Source organism: Drosophila eugracilis, unplaced genomic scaffold, assembly GCF_018153835.1.
Source record: "Drosophila eugracilis isolate 14026-0451.02 unplaced genomic scaffold, ASM1815383v1 contig_440, whole genome shotgun sequence".
In the NCBI taxonomy this organism is placed as follows: Eukaryota; Metazoa; Arthropoda; class Insecta; order Diptera; family Drosophilidae; genus Drosophila; species Drosophila eugracilis.
In genome coordinates, this window is record NW_024573306.1 from 1,608,382 (window position 1) to 1,628,279 (window position 19,898).

Consider the following 19,898-nt stretch of genomic DNA (forward strand, 5'->3'; position numbering starts at 1 on the left):
GGTGTATGTATGTTGGGTGCGTGTTTAATTTCCACTTGTCGAGGGCACAAAAACAAAAACACAAAGGCCAGACAAAGCGACTGCTGCCAGTGTGTTAGTATTAAATGAAATGGTCACTTTGACAGTCAACTGACAGCCAGACTGAGCATATGCGTGAGTGTGTGTGTGTGTGTGTGTGTTTGGTGTTTATGCGTGTGCGTTCCTTACTCCATTAATTTAATTTTATTTATGTTGACAATTGCTGTAACAAACACGCATGTCAGCATACCCACTGCGAACTAGGGGCCATGGTCATAGAAACAGGGGGAAATTCCCTTTCAGCAATGCTGATTGTATTACAAATACTTTTGCAGCCCACATGAGCATACAGCACACCCACACTGACACGCTTCAGCAGAAAAGTATACTCTAATAATGCAATTTATTGGCAACCATACAAGCACAGTTGACAATGACAATTGTTGACTTTCCCTTTTTAGTCGTTTGCTGTTCTTGTCTCTTTATTTCATTTTGGTTTTGGGTTTTTCTGCAGCTTATGCATTCCATTGGGTGGGTGGGTACCTTATTTGTGTGTTTTTTGTTGTTGTTCCTGTTTCATTGAATTTATTTAATTTATATTTATTGTGGTCAAAATGACAATTTATTGTCATTTGTATTTATAGCTGGCTGAATGCTTTCTTATTCCGCATTCTACGTTTTTTTTTTGTTCCTTATTTTCCCTTGGCCGCGATTTTTCCCTGAATAGGTATTAGGATTATTATTTATTTTGCGACCCAATAGAAATGATTTCTATGTTTTCCCTCTCATTTTTTGCCCTCTAATTTGTGTAATTGCTCGTAAATGGAATGCGATTATATTTCATAATATCAATTATGTTATTTTTGCTTTTTGTGATTTTATGATTCATTATTTGATTTCTTTAGCATTTTTGGTGGCCAATGATTTGAATTCCAAATGATTCTCTTTAGTAAAATATTATTTCGAGGATATCTGAGGTTGGTTTTGTCTGTTTAATATTTATTTAATATTTAAAATTATACTACAACTAATTTATCCTAATTATGTACAATAGCTTCCTTTAAATCAAAAAGCCATGGGAATAGAGTGCATTTCAACAGCGGTAGCTACGATTTTCTTTATTATTATTTGGCCTGAACATGCAAGCGCATTTATTTTGCTGTCGGCCAAGTTTAGCTTCGTTTTAGTTCGGTTTCACCGGGCCAAGTTGTACAACATATTTCTACCTAATTGCTGAAACTTTGCAACAATTTATAGCTGCATTGCAGTGGCTGGATTCGCCAGGCTATCGTCCGTCCCCTCAACTGACTGCGGTTAAGTAACTAAATGAAAGAGTTGATATTGGGCATAAATTTCTCAAATGGCTGAAGGTGAACCCAAAACATTCAAGGTGTGCCTGGGGCTCTTGAGCGAGTTCCGCTCGTTTTCGGAAGTCCAACTTTTCGGTCACTTCAAGCATATTTCATGCTCAAATTCACAGAGCTGGGAGCTGGGAGAACAGAGCGACAGTAAACAAAGCATCGTGGCAAATGACACTAAAACCAAGCGCATTAGGTCTTCGTTTCTCCTTCCGAGTGCCGGACTGCCCTCTCTGTTCCCCTCGGAAAACAATAATTGCTGCCAAACCGCTTGCTGCAATCATAAACAAGCCAAAGCAGCAACAGAAACAGCATCGGATCCCGAATCCGAATCCGTAAACGAAACGAAACCAAGCGGAGCACGGCAAAGCAGACTCCGACAAATGCCAGTTGAGAGGCGTAATAACAAAGCCCCAAAACCGGACAGCAGCTAACCGAATAACAAATGGTAAATTATGCATAGAATATTTGGTTCTCTGTAGTTTTAGAGGTATTAAGCAGGATAAGCAGGAATTTGATGGAAACTTTAAAGTCTTAAGGTAACTATTACAAATTGTTGGATTACTTTTGGTTTTTAAACAAAAAATTTCTGTAAGTACTTTTCTTGCGAACTTTAATTTGTAACCACAACGTGTAACCACAAAAAAGGAATTCGTTTACTTGTCTATTTAGTTTTAAGATATTTTCTAAAGTACATGAAAAAAATCCTAAAAAACCTCTCGAAAAGTGTCAACCAGCCATACTTCATGTCTAAGTTTCCTTTACAGGGTATGTAAGTCCTGAATTACAAACAAGCTAACAGACTTAGTGCAGCTGCTCGATTGCTTGCGCTAAACACACACACGCGCTGCTTGGGAGCTTACTTCATATTTATGCGGATAGTTGCTCCGGGCGGCGGTCATTAAGATGCAGGATCCTCCGTAGCTCTCTCTCTGCTCCTGCTTCTTCTCCTCCGTTGGCCGCCGGAGGATGCAGTGGAAAATGATTTGTGCCGAGCATAAACTGCGTGAACTCACAGTACAAATTGACTTGTTACAAAGCGCACAAAAATTCACCTGCCACTGCGGGAATACCCACATTTTGGCACGGGGAATGGAGCGGTACTCAGTTGAGTGCCTGTGCGGGTTTGTAATCAGCTTTTGGCCGTGACTCTGGTTCTGGTTTTTTCTCCACCCACCTGCAACACTTAGCCACAGCTAATCCCAGTTCGAGTTTTCTGCAGGGCTTTGGTTTGCCCAGCTCTGCCGCAAGCCATAAATCATGAAATACTTTTGGTTGGGCATATTAATAACCGAAAGACAGTTGCTGACTTGATTTATGCATGGCGTGGGTTTTTTTTTCAATAACCCCACGGTAAGATGCTTACCGCATTTATCGTTGGCATTTTTCTGTCTTCCACATGTGTCAGTTTTTGGTCGGGGAATATATTCTCTTATTCCCAGAGTAATATCTAAGGATTATGCAATTGACCACAGAATAATTGATATGGAGTCCGTTGGCTATTCGAGGATTTTAACCCTGCTGATATAATTTATGGGCAAATTATATGGGCAAAAAAAAAGGAAACCAATTATAATTAATTACCATACAGAACTAGGACTCTGCACAAAAATTTCGCAAAAATAATTTACATATATTCGGCGAATAAAACCAACTAATTAAATTCTGAAGAGACCCCAACGCAGCTCTATGAACTATGATGCACTTTTCCCCTCGAGCTGCCTTTCACCGTTTAGCAGCCATGCGAACCGACGCAACGCGGCGTATACGTAATCTGAATTTTTCGATGCCTGCCTGCACAAAAAGTTATCGATTTAATTGGTGTTAAAATTTATGCGCACCAAAAATTGTGGCAGTCAAAAAAGCCTTCTCTCGGCCACCCCGTCCTTACAAAAAGTTTCCGAAATCGCTGCAAATCACCCTACGAAAGCCATCAAAGAGCGCTGCGCCAACATTTTTCAAATTATTAAGCCAAATAGTCTTTCATGATGGGGCCAAAAATAGGTTATGGCCCATAGGCTATGCTCTTCAATTATGTTATTAAATAAATATTGGAAGAATGTGATGCCTTTAATTAGTAATATTTATTAGTTAAGTTAGAATTTAAAATAAATAAAATAAATAAAAAAATAAATTTATTTTCTTAACAACAGCTGTAAAAGGTAATTAATAGGTTTTATCAGACCTGTCAAAAGTACAATGAGTGAGCTATGTGATTTTAACATTTTTTACACTATTTTTTAAATCAATTTTAAATCAAAGAAGCCCCACAGTCAGTACTTTTTAAATAGAGTCTGTATAAGAGTATTTTTAATTGACTTTTTCCAAAGCTATTGAGTTGCCCGAAATGAAATGCAGTGAGTGCTAACATCGTTTTTTAGTATAAATATTATTTGGGGAGTTTTGTAAACGTTCATAAATTTGCGGCCAATTAACAAGAATTTTAATTTTGAGGGGTGGCCGAAAAAAAAATTTTTATTAAAATGGTTTTCATTTCCTATTTTCAGCAGTTCTTTGGGTTTTTTTTATAACAAATATTGGTACTTGTTGATGTTATGAAGGGCTCTTTTAATGAATTTGGGCACTTATTATTTTTTAACTAATGCTCCTTTTGATTACCTTCCAGGCATTCCAATTTTGAGTCTGTTTGAAATGATTTCGGCAATTTTAATGGCAAATACCTTTGGGATGTTTTGGGGATTTCCTGCCAAGATTATGACTGATCAATCAAAAGGACACAGCGGACACTATACATTTTGTAGCGACGGGCTCTGTTGGCATTTAAATTGAATCCTCGACCAGATGGCTGTAAACGGCTGGTAATCCCCGTAACTGCATCATTTTAATGCTGCCTGAAACTGTGCTGACATTTATTGCAGTCAATAAATTTGCAATTAGCGCTCGAGCGCCGGTCTATTCGCCAGCCAGTTGTGTGGGCGTGGCCAGCACTACCCGATATACATATATTCTAATTGTAATTGCATTTGCGACATTCAAGGATGTTACTGTGTGTGTGTGTGTTAGTGCGGATTTAAGTGGGGCTTTTGAAAGGGATTCCCATTGAATGTCAATGCGCCAACGGCTTTCGTCGCCTGTCAACACAGCGCCAAGTGCCAAGGTGCCTCTGTATTAGTCGGTAATTGTTAATGTGTTAGTATAGAAGCAGGAAAAAGAGCGAGAGAGCATTTCAAATATATCGCTGCAGCTAATGAATATTTAAGTATCATTTGCCATGGAACCTGATGGAAATTCCATGCCAAGTCCCTCGAAATGAGCATTTCCGTGCTTCAGCCTCGCTTTTTCTTTCTAATGGATTCACTAAATTTTGGATAATTAAATTTCCCTTCGTCTGCCTATTTATTTAGCGTCGCTTTTTGTTTGCACTATCCTGCAGCTGCAAACTCTGAATAGAATGGCTTTTGTTAATTGAATTGCCGTTTATTTGATTAAATGCTAAATGCAAATTTTGTATGCCAAAGCGCTCCCTCAAGCGTTTGTTACCATATCTATGGACATTTTTCCTGAATAATTTCAATTACTCTTTATTCACTCTCCAGCCACAGATTACTGCTACGCGTTGACTGCATTTCTATACAATTTTTTATTTGTTATTATTTTTTGGGCAGGCAAACAACCGAAAATTTAATGAAATACCAAACTGAATTTATTCGTCTTTTTTCGCACATCAACGTCACACTCGAAACTAATAATAAGTCCGTTAAATAGCAAAAATGTTTGTCCTTTTTAATTAAACCGCAACTATCATATCAACCAACCAAGTTGGATAATTTTTTCTGTGTAGTCATTCTTGATTATCTGTGCCAGCTGGTTGGAAGCACAATAATCACCTTAAATCGCATCTGAAACTATGCTGAAGTTTTACCACTGGATTTAACTTTTTATACTATTTTTTTTTTTTTGCCAGCACTTGTGAAACTATTTTCGAACGCCAGGCGCATACCAAAAGCGGCGATAATGATTCCGTTAAAGATATTTTCGCACCATCGTTGGCCCGATGGCCCAGGAGAATGTTTTCTAATGTGTTTGCCACGGTTTATGTACCTGGGTGTGTGTGTGTGTGCTGGTGTGTGTTTCTGTTCAATTGCAGTGCTGAGGTCAAAACTTTGCCAGGTGCAAACGCGCAAAATCAGCGAAAATATTCGCGTACAGAAAATGAAATGAGTTCCCTGAGCACTCGTCTCCCTCGAAATCCCCACCTCCAATCGGTTTTCCCCAGCGAGTTGAAGGGAGTTGTGGCTGCCATTATGCGGTCTTCAAGCGAAGAACACTTTCGCTCGCGTTTCACCAGCTTTTGATCATAATTGCGATGCGCGTTGATGATGCAGCGCGATTATTGAGTTGGCAATGCAGCGGTGGATGTTGCCGGCGGGCTATGCAGATTGCTCCAACCCAACCCCTTGGAAAAAAAAAATCACCCAATGAAAACTAAGCTAACTGGTAGTACCTTTTTGTCCCGATATCCTCAGGTACACTATAAAAAATTAGCAGTTTAACTAAGGTAAGGATATAATTTAAGATATTCATTTGAACTGCAACTTTAAATATTTGTTAAGCTCGATCAAGACTATTTATTTTAACTGAGATTAAGCTCAAGAACCTGCAGCCAGCGCTAGATCAAATAAGTTAGTTAAGTTTTTAAGCTTTTCTATTAGCATTAAGTTTCGAAGAGCTAAGTAAGCTACGTAAAAGCCGTCATAAAAATATTTTTAAATATAATTATATGGAATTTAATTCTTTTTACACAAAACTAGATTTTTCTTCAGTTTTGATAGCCCGTCCGAGTTGATGACCTGGCTTTAAGGTAACCCATAAAACGGGGATCTTTGGCGCTGATTCGGAAAAGCCTTTATGAAAGCCATAATCAAAGCTTAAGGAATAGCTAGAATAAATTCCAATTAGCTTAAAGTTCTTTGAGCTTATGGACACATTTTCAGCCATTTACTACTGACAAACTAACTGAGTGAAATAAGTTAAAGTTTAAAGTCACCGGGGAGTCTTTCAGGCGTGTCAGGCTATTCCCCTTATCACAGACTCAAACGAGCACACACACTCTCACAAACCGCGTCGAGTGGAAGATGAATGGACATGGACTTAAATGAATTGTCTGAGTCTTGAGACAGGGCAACAACAACAACAACGTTGGCAGCAACAGCAACAGCAGCAACACATCAGCAGGGGACTTGCCACGCCACGCAGACGTCTCGGGCAATGACAGCTGTCAAAATTGCTGGGAATAAGTCGTTTGGCATGCCGAAAATTCCACTACCTATGTATGCTGCTAACTGCATGAATAAGTGGCCATATGTATGTATATAGGTGTTGGTACCAGAATTGTCTCTAGTTTCGTATTCACACCCATATCCAATTTGCATGTTGACTGTCAAGGCGAAGCGAGTTTTTTGGGGAACATAGAGGTGCGGCAGAAAAGCCTGACATTGATTGGTGGATATGTAGGGGGGAAGTGTTTTTTTGCAGGACTATAACGAAAATCGAAATCGAACACAAAAGGCTGCCTCTGCGGTTCAATCTGTTCGATGGCAAATACCCGCAGTGTCCATCACAGCCACACATACTCACGCCCACTCAAAACCATTTTTGCAATTACTTAAGAATATGCAAAACATTTCAAAATTGCATTCCGCAAACAAAACATATACATGCACGTATCACGTACCGGCATCCTGGATCCCATAGAACCCATTGCCTGACCAGCTCACGTGCCAAGGTCCTGGTTGGCATCCGGATGCGGATTCGGGATCGCAGGCGAGCTGCATGCCAAGTGCCATGTGCCGAGTGCCAAAGCCCTAGCAAAAGTCAATTCAATGTCTCCGCCTTGAGAGATGCCAGAACACATGCTTCGTTCGCCGCAAGTCTTTTCAGTTTTAAACAGGACGAAAAATGGACGATACTGGTACTTTGGGGAAAAGAAAGTGCAGTTCCCTTACTAAAAAAAAAAACAATAAAACAAAAACTAAGCCAGAACAATGTCCATTGTCGTAAAATGGGATTTTGTCGTTGAGGAGCTTTGAGGGTTATTGCGATTGAAGTAGATCTGTAAGTGATAGTACCTATTAAATGAATTTGGATCTCCATACAGTAACAAGGTAAACGATTGAGTTTGTCCTGGTAAAATGAGTGATAGTAGGGGTGAAGTTCACCTACAAGTGCTTAAGCAAATTAAGCTCTTAGCTATACAAGTACTTAGACCATTTGTGACTAATGACATTAGCTGATAATATGGTTTAGCAAGACACTAAGGGGCTAAATGGTCTAGTGCTTAATTTGGCATTCTCAATAGTCTCAATAGTTAAACCTATCAATTTGCTCTACAAAGAGTACACAGTGTTGAAAGATGCAAAACACTACATAAGACATCATTTTTATTCAAAAAACATATCTAAAAAACTATTTAACTAACCAGAATTCTTCTGTATGGCAAAATATTCCATGCAAAATAAGTGTGTTATCTTACCAGCAGCTTCACATTTATTTAAATAATCTATAGACCGCAAAATGCAAATTGAATGAAATTTAAGCAGACATTGCTGGATGGCGGAACAGGATGGCTTCAGGATTGCACAAGGGCATGCTTGATTCCTGGTACTGGAGGATGCTGGTTGGCTGTGCCAGGTAGTCTGTTGGCCCGCAAAACAAATTACGCTGCAAATAGACAACATTTACATTGCCATGGCAATGTGAGGACGACGACGATGGTGGCGAGAAAAATTGGCATCAAATATTTCACGCTAGCTTCATTTTTTTTTTTTTTTTTTTTTTTGTGGGCCACCACATACATTTATCTTAATTTAGGACCCGCTGCAGGTTCAGGTGGGAGATTTTTCGTGATAGGGTAAGGGATGTTAGGGAAGCAACCAGTTGAGGCTTATAGGCAAGACTGCTAATGGCGTTCTCGCCATCGAATCCTTCACGTGTCCTTGGCATGTGCCTCAGACCCTGCTAACGGCCTTTATGTCGGCCAAACTGGAGTGTATTTACCCCGAAAATTTGTCTCGTGTGTGTATTTTACACGCACACCTCCCTCTCTACCTCTCTTTTTTCCAGAAACTTGGCTTCGGGTCTCACCTGCATTTATAATAGAGTTTGAGCTGCTCGGGGCACGATATACGAAATACGAAAGGAGCCGCAGAAAGTTCGTTGCCTTTGTCAGCCGTAGGCAAGCCGATGTCGATGCCATATGATACACAGAAAAATAAACGACTTTAAAGTAGACTTAAAACTGGGCTCGTAACAATAATCAATAATGACAAGAAAGATCCAAAATTATATATTTATTTATCAATATTTAATATTTAAGAACTGTTTAATTGATAATTATGAATATTTTATAAAAATAATAAGTTAAAAAGTCCTAACAATATTTAGAGTTTCAAACAAAATATTCTTGGCTTAGTGTAAAGACATCCCACCTCTCCGAAAATTAGCCGAGCTGTGTAGAAATTGTATATGCCACACATGATTGGCATTGCGATGCAATAGAGGGGAAGGCTGGCAAAAGGGGGGAGATGGGGCGGCAGTGACTCGCATACAACAAAACGGCGCACATGACACGTGTAGTCAAGCAGCTGCAGAGAAAAAAGGCAAAGGGGGTGTGGCAGTGCTTTGGTCATGCGAATGCGGAGCAATTTTTATTGATTGCATTGATTTTAGGGCTCGATTTGTTGCGTTCCAAGCGAGCGAAATTGTAACGCTCCCCGGACACCTTTCACGCGGTTTGTCGGCTTGTTCAAAGTGGCCTCATTATATTGCTTTACCTCAAGAATCCCCCATTTATTATTTATTATACCCTGTTGCAATTATTTTTCACTTAACTAAGGCTAATTTAATAAATTCTAAGACCCCGAAACAAAATATATTTAATTAACTGTAAGAAGATATAAATTTTAACCATCTTTGGAGTGAAATTGAGCCGCCAGGCAAATTGTTTTTCGTTTCTTGTCAAACTTTTGGACCCTCCCTGTTTTATTTTTTCTCTTGAACTTTACATAGAAAAGGTGTTTGCTTCTAATTGATGGCCAGAAAATTAATTGAGTGGCATTTTTGGAGCCAGTCGGTCGGCACGCCCCAAAAATGTTGTTGTCCCCTGTTTTTTTTTTCTTTCTGTTTTCCGTGTAAACCAGATTTGTTTAGAACTTTTTCACGTGCAGATTCGCTTTGAAAGTTGTTGGCCAACTTTCCCTGAATTTAATTCGGTTTTTTTTTTTTTGGCATTTCCAACTCTTGCTGTAATTAACTTTATCGATAAACATTTTTTTTCGGTAACTGCCCCGCTGGTTGGTTGCTGGCCACCTATGAGTTGTAAAAATTTTGGGGTTTTACAGAAGTTTAGCAGCCACTTTAGAGCACTTGCCGGCATTTGTTTGAATTATTAATTAGTTTGTCGGCTGGCTGGCTGGATGACTGGCTGGTTAAAAAGTTGTGCCTTTCAGTTTGACAGATTGCACAAAAGGCAAATCCACGGGACGACAACAATTCGGCGGTTTCGTTTGTGAAATTCGTTAACAATTGTTTAACAAGGATGGTGGTGGTAGTAACTGGTAACTGGTGGGTGGTAGGGTGGGTTTGTGCTGCAACCCGCTGGCAAGGACATGCAACGCATTACAATTTACGGTTCCACATAGCCATGGCCATAGTCGTAGCCAGACCCCAATCCAAATCCCCCATGGCAAAGTTGCCTCGAATGGCAAACATCAGCGGAGGAAGGTTGGGGGGATTGGAAGGAGATGGCGCCTGCAACTGGAGCAGCGGTAAATACTCGGGCGTTTGTTGTATAATCCCCTGGCAGCTAACAAATGTGCGCACATCCGTATCCCGGCCACTAAAACCCCGCCTGCAATCCCAGCGCCGATTCAGAGCAAACACGGAGCTGAACTGAACTCCACTCCACTCCACTTCACTCCCCAAGCCAAACTTAGTCAAACTGTGCCCGCCCCCCGTCATCCCAAGCCAGCGAAAACTCGACTCCACTTTCCTCGCCTCAACACGCAAAATGCAAACATACGCATTGCAGTCGGGCAAATGTGTTGAGCATACAGTGCGACGTTGTTTCTGGTCCATTGCCATCGCCTGACTATAATTCTATCTGTGCTATCTGTGGCGATATCTGGCGATATCTGGGCTATCTGCAGTTGGGTTTTCAGGTCACCACCGGCTTGTACCTGGTCCAAATTGCTTAGTGAAAGCAAACAAATTAATCAAAATCAACTGGCAAGGTGTGCCACAGAGCCGGCATCAAACAATGTCGACAAAAGCTGCAGTTGCAAGCACTCCTTCGGCACCTTTCCACTTTTTTTTTACAGAAACAAAAATTCTACAAGGTTGCAGAACAAACTATCATGATTTTCTTCAACAAATCACAGTGTCTCTTTTTACATTAAAGAAAAGTTAAACTTATTTTTTACAAAGATCTAATGTAAACTTTTTATTGGTCTGGTCAAAACGCAAAGTAAATTGTCTTTATTTTCAATAAATTCAGGAATTAATGACTATTATTTTATCCTTTAAAAGTTTTTAGATTTTTATTTCCCTCAAAAGCACCTAACATTTTCTCCCTGTGCATATGCATGGAGTCATCAGGGAACCAGAGACTCACAGTTTGCATCCCACGTTCGAGTTTTCCCTCTTATTTGGCCAGTGCCAGCTGCAGGTGGAGCCGATTGAGGTAGCTTGCGGATGGGAGTGAAAGGTCTCAGGAGAGCTGTTGGCGTTGGGGTTAACTAACGCAACGATTGGCTTCGTTAGGCAAACCGAAAAATTGAGGTTTGCGGAGGTCACTTTGTTTTCGAGTGGCGCCCATATTGGCATTTTCCCAACCCACAAGCAGTGTGTCGAAAGAAGCCATTTCTCACTCCACCGAACTTGGCTATAATATTTCTGAATGCATTTCGGTGCATTAGGAAAAAGTTTTCGGTTGTTCTCGACGGATATATAAAAGCCAAGTAAAGTTGAGAAAGGTCAGGTGGCTGTATCCCGAGAAGATGGCATGTGGATTGGGTTCATGGAAAGGTTTCTCTGAGAAAGTTTGGAGAAGATAGACAGATTAGAGGCTGGACAGGTTAACTTACATTTGAACAGATCAACAATTCTGGAAACCAAATACAGCTAATTAATAAGGAGTTAATAAGAACTTGTGTTCAAAAAGAGAGACCCCTTAACAAATATGATTATTTGTGGTTTTGGAAAAACAGTTTTATTAGATTAGGTTAATAGCTTATGTAAGCCTTACAACTATAATTTGTTTATCCACTTTATCACCTGAGTAGACTCTCCCCACAATACAAATAATACCAAAATTCTCCCACCAAAAGCAATCCGAAATGGGAGTTTTTGGGAGGTTTCTTGCCACATATGAACACGATTTCCCTTTGGAAGCCGGCACATTAGACTAGGCAATTACGTCACTTTCCTTTGCCCACCTTCAAATTGGTTTATTTTAGGCAGGAGTTGGCAGGAGGAGGGTAATATGTGGGTTAAGGGAAGCCCTACTGCGACCCGCATTTTTCCGCGTCGGAGTTTTCCATAGAAAAACGGGGGGAGTGGAGAGAGGGTGCCCATTGATTGTGCAACAATTGTGCACAACGAACCGAAAGCAGCTACTGCGGTGCAGGGAAAAAATGAGAGAATGAGGAGGTTCAGGTGAGGTCAGGCATATTGGTTCGTCCTTTCACCTGACTTTACCGTGCCGGTGTCTGACGTTTAACCTTTTTTGATGGGTATAAGAGGGGGCGCGGAGTGGTAGAAATAGAGCACGCAGGGTGCCCATCCTTGCCAAACTTCGTACCTGCGTGCCAGCCTGATAATACCCTCTGGCAATTTTTCGCATTTGCCGCATGTCACAGGCGTTGTTTCGATTGTTTTGCGGGGGGACGGGACGTAAAAAGGAACTCCAGGCTGAGCCGCGACAGCACACGCTAATTGCCATGTATGAAACAATTTTTGTGTTGTCGTGTTTCGGCCTTTGGGCGCTACAACGGACTGAATGGAACCATGCCCCGGAACACAAGTGACCTGCGGCCAACTTCCTTGTTACTACGAAATCAATTTTTGGCCCAGCCTCCGTCTTATATGCTCTGGGTTTTTATACCCTATTAATGGGGTATGTTGATTTACATAAAAAAATATATTAAACAATAATATAGAACGAATAGAAAAAGAATGGAAAACGGTTCCCTAGTCAGTGTCACGTGAAGTTTGCTCAAAAACAGTTATCATTTTTATTATTTTAGTTAAATGTTTATACTGAAACGAAGCTAAACAGATTGTGAAAAACATTGAATGGAAAACTATTTTTAAGATTCTGCCGAACAAATTAGTGCGCAAATTCATTTAAATATACAATTTGAAGAGTATTTCATGGTTAACATTTTTTTATAGACTGTTTTTATTTTTTTAGGATTGCTGATTTGATAGTTTGCCCGCTGGCTTTAGCGTTTAGCAGCTGCTTCGGACTTAAGTGTTGGCATCAGCTGCGATGGTGACGGAAGAGCGAAAGCCGGAGAATATAGAAACGGAAAACTCGGAAGCATTCAGGAAAAAAGCAAACAAAAGTGCGAAAACCAAGATCTAAGTTCTAAGCTTTATTTCCGGGCCGTCTATACGTTTTTTGGGTCGTCCTTTAAGCCGGCTCCTTCCCCTTATGCATTAAAGCTCTTGAGTGGGGGCTGCATACGCAATTTGGTACGGCAGTAGATGAGAGAGTAACCCCGCATTAAATATGCATGGCCAGAGTGGATCCCCAGGACCAGACAGCGCATCAACTCATCATCTTCGGGGGATGCGTGTTTGCATAATGGGGGATGCGAGTGTGCGAGTGTCGAGTGTGTGACGAGCAGAAGCCCGACACATGCTTGCTTAATTAGCCAATTTAATAGTTTGGCTTTCTTGTTTATGGGTGTCCAACGAGATGGCATCAGACCAGGATTCCCGGGCTTGGGTCCTCTGCTCAAGTCGCTGGCACGCATGCCGAGGACATGAAACTCTAATTAAGCGACAAATATAAAAGTCCGCCCGGCGATTATTTATTATTTGCCATCGGAATAAGAATTTCGCCATCGCCTTCTTAACGAAAAACGGAAAAATTACGCCCCAAGGAGCAAAAATTTTCTAATTAAACCGAATGCGGAAAAAAAGAAGGAATAAGAAAAGAATGAAAATAAAACGAATGTAGCAAAACAACCCGAAATGTTTTCTAATTAAAATGAAACACACAATTCGAAACATGCAAAGAAAGAAGGCCAAAAGCCAAAAGAAAGCAATTTGTGTGAGAAAAATGAAAAGTTAGCAGCCGAACAAAAAAAAAGTGAAAACATGCTAAACGAAGTAAAAGCAACAAATCACTGAAGAAGGTAGGCTCAGGCCATCAAAAGGAAGAAGGAGGAGGAGGTCCTGGACCACGCCCCCGCACACACACACACACACCTACAGACAAACCAGAGTGGTCAGAAACTTTCAAAATTAATTTTCAACTTTAGTCTGCAGGAAGAGAATAAAAAGAAATATAATAAACAAGTCGGCAATCAAAAGCACGCACACCAACCTGGCGACATTGTGTATGTGACTGTTAGGACAGGTTTGTGGAAAATCCACCCACTAAGCCCCACCCTACCCACCTCCAAAAAGCAGCAACAAAGGCACAAAAATATCAATTAAAATGGCAGCTTGACTTGAGAACTCCTTCTAAGCAGTCGGTGTGTGTGGTAGTTGTTTCTGGTGTGGTTATTCTCTTACTAGTTGTTGACTCAACAACCGCACGGAAAGAAACTTTGGAGTGGGGCAAGGAATGGGTAATGGTATGGGTTCAAAGTTGAAGCAACAATTCCCCACTCGCCCAGCCGAGCTTAAAGTTGTTTCTGTAGTTGCTGTTGCTGCGGCAGACAGTTTTGATAGTTGCCAGCAGTCGCTCCTCCAGAACCCAAGCCCAAAGACCCCGATTGCCCGGACTCCTCGGATTCCACCACCGTACAATCAGTCAGCCAAAGTTGAATGGCATCTGGGGCAGAAAGTTCAAAATGCAACCCCTGCTGCTGAAGTATTTTCCAGGCTGACGTGAAGATGACTATCAATAAATCCAGGCACTCATATGTGTTTGCATACAGTTCTAGCTGAAATTATAAAAGCTATCTCTTAAAAAATAAAACATTCAATAAAAATTAAAGCAAAAACTTTAAAGATTTATATAAAATAATTAAAAAAAATTTCTTAAAATAAACCAATAACGTTGTAATTATTACAATTTACTTGATTTAAAACTCGCCACTATATTTGCGCCCTTAATTGTGGACAAACATGTTTGAAAGCAAATTGCTGCCGTAGGCGACATGGCGTATGCGCAACGCGCAGTCGAATGCTAAGTTAATTAATCATACGCACCGCATGCAAGCACTGCCAATAAGTTAAATTGAATTTTCAATAAAATGTGCGCAAAACAGATTCAGAAATAAGGCACAGAGCAGTTCGTTGGACCCGAAATGAAATCAATCACAAATATAAGGAAGTCGTTGAAGTAAACGGAATATTTAAAAGGCATTAAATTAAGTATGTCTCCTAAATAGAATATGTATCCTTATGTATACTTAGGTATCATAATTAACTGAAATGTTAGCCAAATAATTATGATCGATGGATTCAATGACGATGAAACTATTTATCATGATATAACTAAGCCATATAAAAGGATTCTGGCGTTTAGTTCTAGCTAAGCATAAAATGTAAACTCAATTAACTTAATTTATATAATGAAGTATGATTTATAACTGTATTATTATAACGGAAAGGGCTAGAAAGTACAATAAAATACACACTGAAAATTTACTTCTTACAAATGCCTTTCCGAATTAAGTTCCAAAAGAATTCTCTGCTCCATTAACCATAATATCATAATAAAAACCAAATAAAAATGTAAGATACAGATAGAAATTTGAGTTTAACGCGGCGGATAAAGACTTTCAAGCATTCTGCAGAACGTTGAATTTCCTAAATTTACGTCGGCTGTCATCGTATAACCCCCGGCATCTGTGTCACTTTTCATTTAAGTCCTGGCCCATGGCTCGGCTTTTCCTGGGCAACCGACTTTGTCCGTGGCCCATTTCTGGCGTTGCTGCTATGCACGATGTGATTTACTCCATACAAATTGTGTACGGCAGTCGGTGCAGCAGTGAAAACAGGAGCACCAGCACCAGCAGTATTCCAGAAAACGGAAGGCGGACTATGGCAGCAGGAGCACCAGTAGCAGCAGCAGCAGCAACAGTTAAATGAATCAAATCCATTTCAAAGCTATTCATCAAATGTCAGCGCTTTTGCTGGCCAACCGCGCGCCAGGCGAAAGCCACATCCAGTCGCAACAACAACATCAGCATTAGCAGCATGTAGATTTTGGTGGGGGGAAACATCGGAATAGAACGGCTCTGGGATCCGGGTTCTGGGGGATTTGAAATAGGAATGGGTAGTGGTCCCTCAGCTTCGGACGTGAAGCTCTGCGGAGTAAACTCGTTTTATAATTGAATTGATCCCATTATGTAGATGAAAACGTTTTTACGTTTCGTTTCGTTTCGCTTCGTGCAAAATGGCGGACAGTGTCTGGCAGTGCAACTTCCGACCCAATCTGAAAAGTAAGGGTGGAGAGGGCATTTGTGGGCCTTGGACAGCTGGTTCAGGGAGTCCATGTTGCTGCCTGCCAAAAGCATAAACACCAAATGGAAGTTCAGTTCAGACTAAGGGCAAATGGCGGCCCTGTTGTTGTGGTTGCTTAAGTTGCTTTAGTTATACTCTGACCTCAAAGGAGTGAATTTTATAATGGGAAATTTTATGCTTAATGCATATTTGGGAATATGTATTTTAATATAAATCATTTAAAACTTAAATATATTTTCGATTTGAATGTGATTATTAAATTATAGAACTCAGCTTTGTTTGGATATTGTGGTTTAATTTATTATCCAAAAATGTTTGCCTAAAATTTTGTAATGTTCCCTAATAACATATTATTTTTGACTTAGAGTATTCCAAACCAAAAGTACTATTACATTAATTTAAATGTTTTACTATTTTTATCAAAACATTGATTAATTGTTTAATTACTATCTAATTACATTTTCCCCTTAGGGAAATAAATTTGGCAGTTTGGTAGTTTTACCTAATTAATTTAAAATTTATACATTCCAAAATGTAATCTCACAAAAACTAGTCGCCCCAAAACAATAAAATCCAACATCATTATTTAATCAAATTAAGCCGTATTTATAGTCAGCTTTAGTGTATTGTTGGAGTTAATGAAATGCTGTTTGTTGACCACTTTCCATACAATAACTTTACTAAATGGCCTTCCCATAAATTCAGCAGTAGTTTTCCTGATAGTTTAACTATGGACATAAATTAATTTATGGACAACACTTTAACACTACCAGACATCAACAATTCCCTAAACTCCACTAGAGCATTTGCCTTTCGTAGTAGCTGGACTTTCAAGGAAATCATTTTCTCTGCTTTCACTCTGCTATCTTTGTTGCCTTTGGCTTGGCTGGAGAAAATCAAGGAAAGGATACAGTTTGAGCAAAATAAATTGAATTTAGTGCTTATGTCCTGACATTCGCTTTTAATTTCATTTGGTCTTAAGCCAAGCCACCCTGAAAACAAACACGGCTAAAACTGTTGGAGGAGGGGGGTCTCATAAAAGGAGGTAAATTCCATGGGCGTGGGCTAAAATGGCAAACGATTCGCCAGTTCGCGTTTAATTTGCCACAGTTTCCAGCGTTTTCCGTTGTTGTTTCTGTTGCTCTCGCTCGCTTAGTTTGTTTGATTGCCTCGGTTGCGAATGCATTTTGCACTGACAACTAGACCACACCCAATGTAACCAGACACAAAAACACTGAGAAAATATGTTACAAGCGTTTTCTATTTAGATTAATTATATTAGAAAAATCATAAACAAAAATCTTTATAAATATTTATAAAAATGACTTAAATTTCACTTTTTATAATTCAATAAAGTTTCTCATTCTTAAAGTTATTCCGCTCTGATTTTCTCAGTGTAAGAACAAACATATCCTGAAACACCCGAGGCCAAGATATCCTTTTTGAAATCAGAAGATTTAATTACAAATTTGCAGCCGGTAATTCTGTTAGCGCTTGCTGGTTATGATTTCTAATTGGCCTTAAAGGTGAAAAAAAAACTCGGAAAATATCTCCTCTGTCCGAAATTTGCAACTCGAGTAAAAGGTAACATTGGCAACCATGTCAGTCACGTTTTCGGTCAGCCAAAACTCTTATGTTTGAGTGCGAATACGAGTCCTTATCGATATGGGTACGGTTATGTGCATTGCTGTGCCGCAGACAATGCACAACTCAACTCTTTCAACAATGTGGCACATTGGAAGTACAAAATGCATAAATCATTTGGCCCGCTCCTCCTGCAGCAAACTACTTTTGCATGCGGCACCAAAACATAAATGTTTAAGCGTGTTTTGTTCTGTTTTGTTTTTCCCATAATGAAAGATACGCACACACACACACACGAACCATCTCGTACATACACACTGGAAAACAATGGTATTCACATCTCGAAACAATGTGCAAGAGGCTGAGCAGCCTCGAACATTTTGTTGCACAAAACTTTCAATGGGGGGTAAATCTGTTCAACAAAATCGATGCACAATAAATTTCGTTGCAACATTTTTGCGACTGGTATAAAGTCTATCGAGCATGTGGAATGGCCAGAAGCCCTTCATCAATTCGTTGCTGTGTGCGATGCAGTGTAGTACAGTGCAGCTGTCCTCGTTTCTAGGTTGAGGTCTAAGGATTATCAATGTGGATTTTGATGTATTACAAGTCCGGGCAAGCTCATTGATATGCAACAGCAATTGGGACTGAGCTTGCTCTATAATCGCCATCGGAGGACCACCGGCATTGGCTGTAATAGAATAGAATCGAGAAAAGGGGGGAATTTTTCGAATTAAAGTGGATTAAGTCTTTGGGGACATAAGTTTAACAGAGAGCTGAAAAGCAGCTTACATGAAATGTTTTATGATTCCTTTTAAAATCAATAAACTTTAAAAATATAACATAGCAGCTTATATATTTAAGTTTTAACACTAAGCTTGTACAGTTTTATACAGAAACCGATCAAAGACACACAGGAAAACTATAAGACAAGACAGTTTATAGATATTAAATATTTAAATAAATTATTTTTATTTGTGCAAAATACTCAAGAGGAGATTAAATGACTCCCTTTTTTAAATATTTAAGCCAGATTTAACGAACTTTAATACAAGTTTGATTTAAACCAATTTGAATCATAACTGAAACAGTGATTGGTTATTTTTAATTTTATTCCTATAAAGCTTAGACAACAAACGCTTTCCCCAAAATGCAAGTACTTTATTTTTAGATTTAATGGAAACCCCATTTTTCTCTGCTTCGCCCCTGAGGGAAATAAATTTTTAAAATATTTACATATTCCAGTTGAAAGCTCGTAGCCAACAAATCAGGGTCTCGTTTGCTGGTTAGCTCCACGCCCAGATTCCCACCTGATGGCACCATGATTGGCCTTAAGCTGCATTTGTCTTTGACCAACACACCGATGCGAATGCATATATATACGAGAATACGAGTATATGTACATGTTCCATGGTTTTACCTGCAGGTCGTCACGCGTTTTTGGCATAAATTATCCAATGGCATATGTTGCCAGCACCGCCAGAACGGCTCTATAAAAAAGAGCTCTCCGCCTTCTCGGACCATTGCACTGGTTCAATCCCTTGCCAATCTATCGTGTCATGTCAGCAGCTGCTGTGTTTAATTTACGCTCGCCTCCCCCTCCCTCACGCCGCTACCCCTCTACTAAAACACAGGTAAATCCCGTAAAGCGTTTCCACAATGCACAATACAACACCGTCGCACTGCATCCACATCCATACAAATGGCCAATGCACACAGGCGGACATGGATATGTGTATCCTATATACCTTATAAGAAGGGGAAATGGGGTGGATATATAGGATATACCCGTATAGTATATGTGTGCATCAAATATCAACGCCATTATTTGTGTTTTGCTTCCACTGATGTTGTTCGTTCTATTGAATAAGCGGGCTGCGTAACTGGGTTAATTTATATATATCGCTTGTGGGCTAAGCTGTTGATATATAATATTGGGGTTATAAATTGCGGGCATGGCGGCGTGATCTCAGCGAAACTCGGTTAAAGCCACATGCATCTTGTCGGGCTACATACTAAGAAGGGTATTATCTTAATTGTTTTCTTTTTCGTAGAATTTATAAAACTATTTCGGTCAAAGTTTAAAAAGTAGAACTCTACAAAAAAACACACAAAATGAGTCGAATGTCAAGTGCTGTAAGATTGCATTGCTTCGTCTACCTATTTTTTGCCTTCTCTGTCTTGATGTCCTTTATTCCGCAAATATATATCTCGCTTCCTTATTCCTTTTATAAATATATTTCTGGCTTCTTTTTTGCCAGCCTGTTGTGC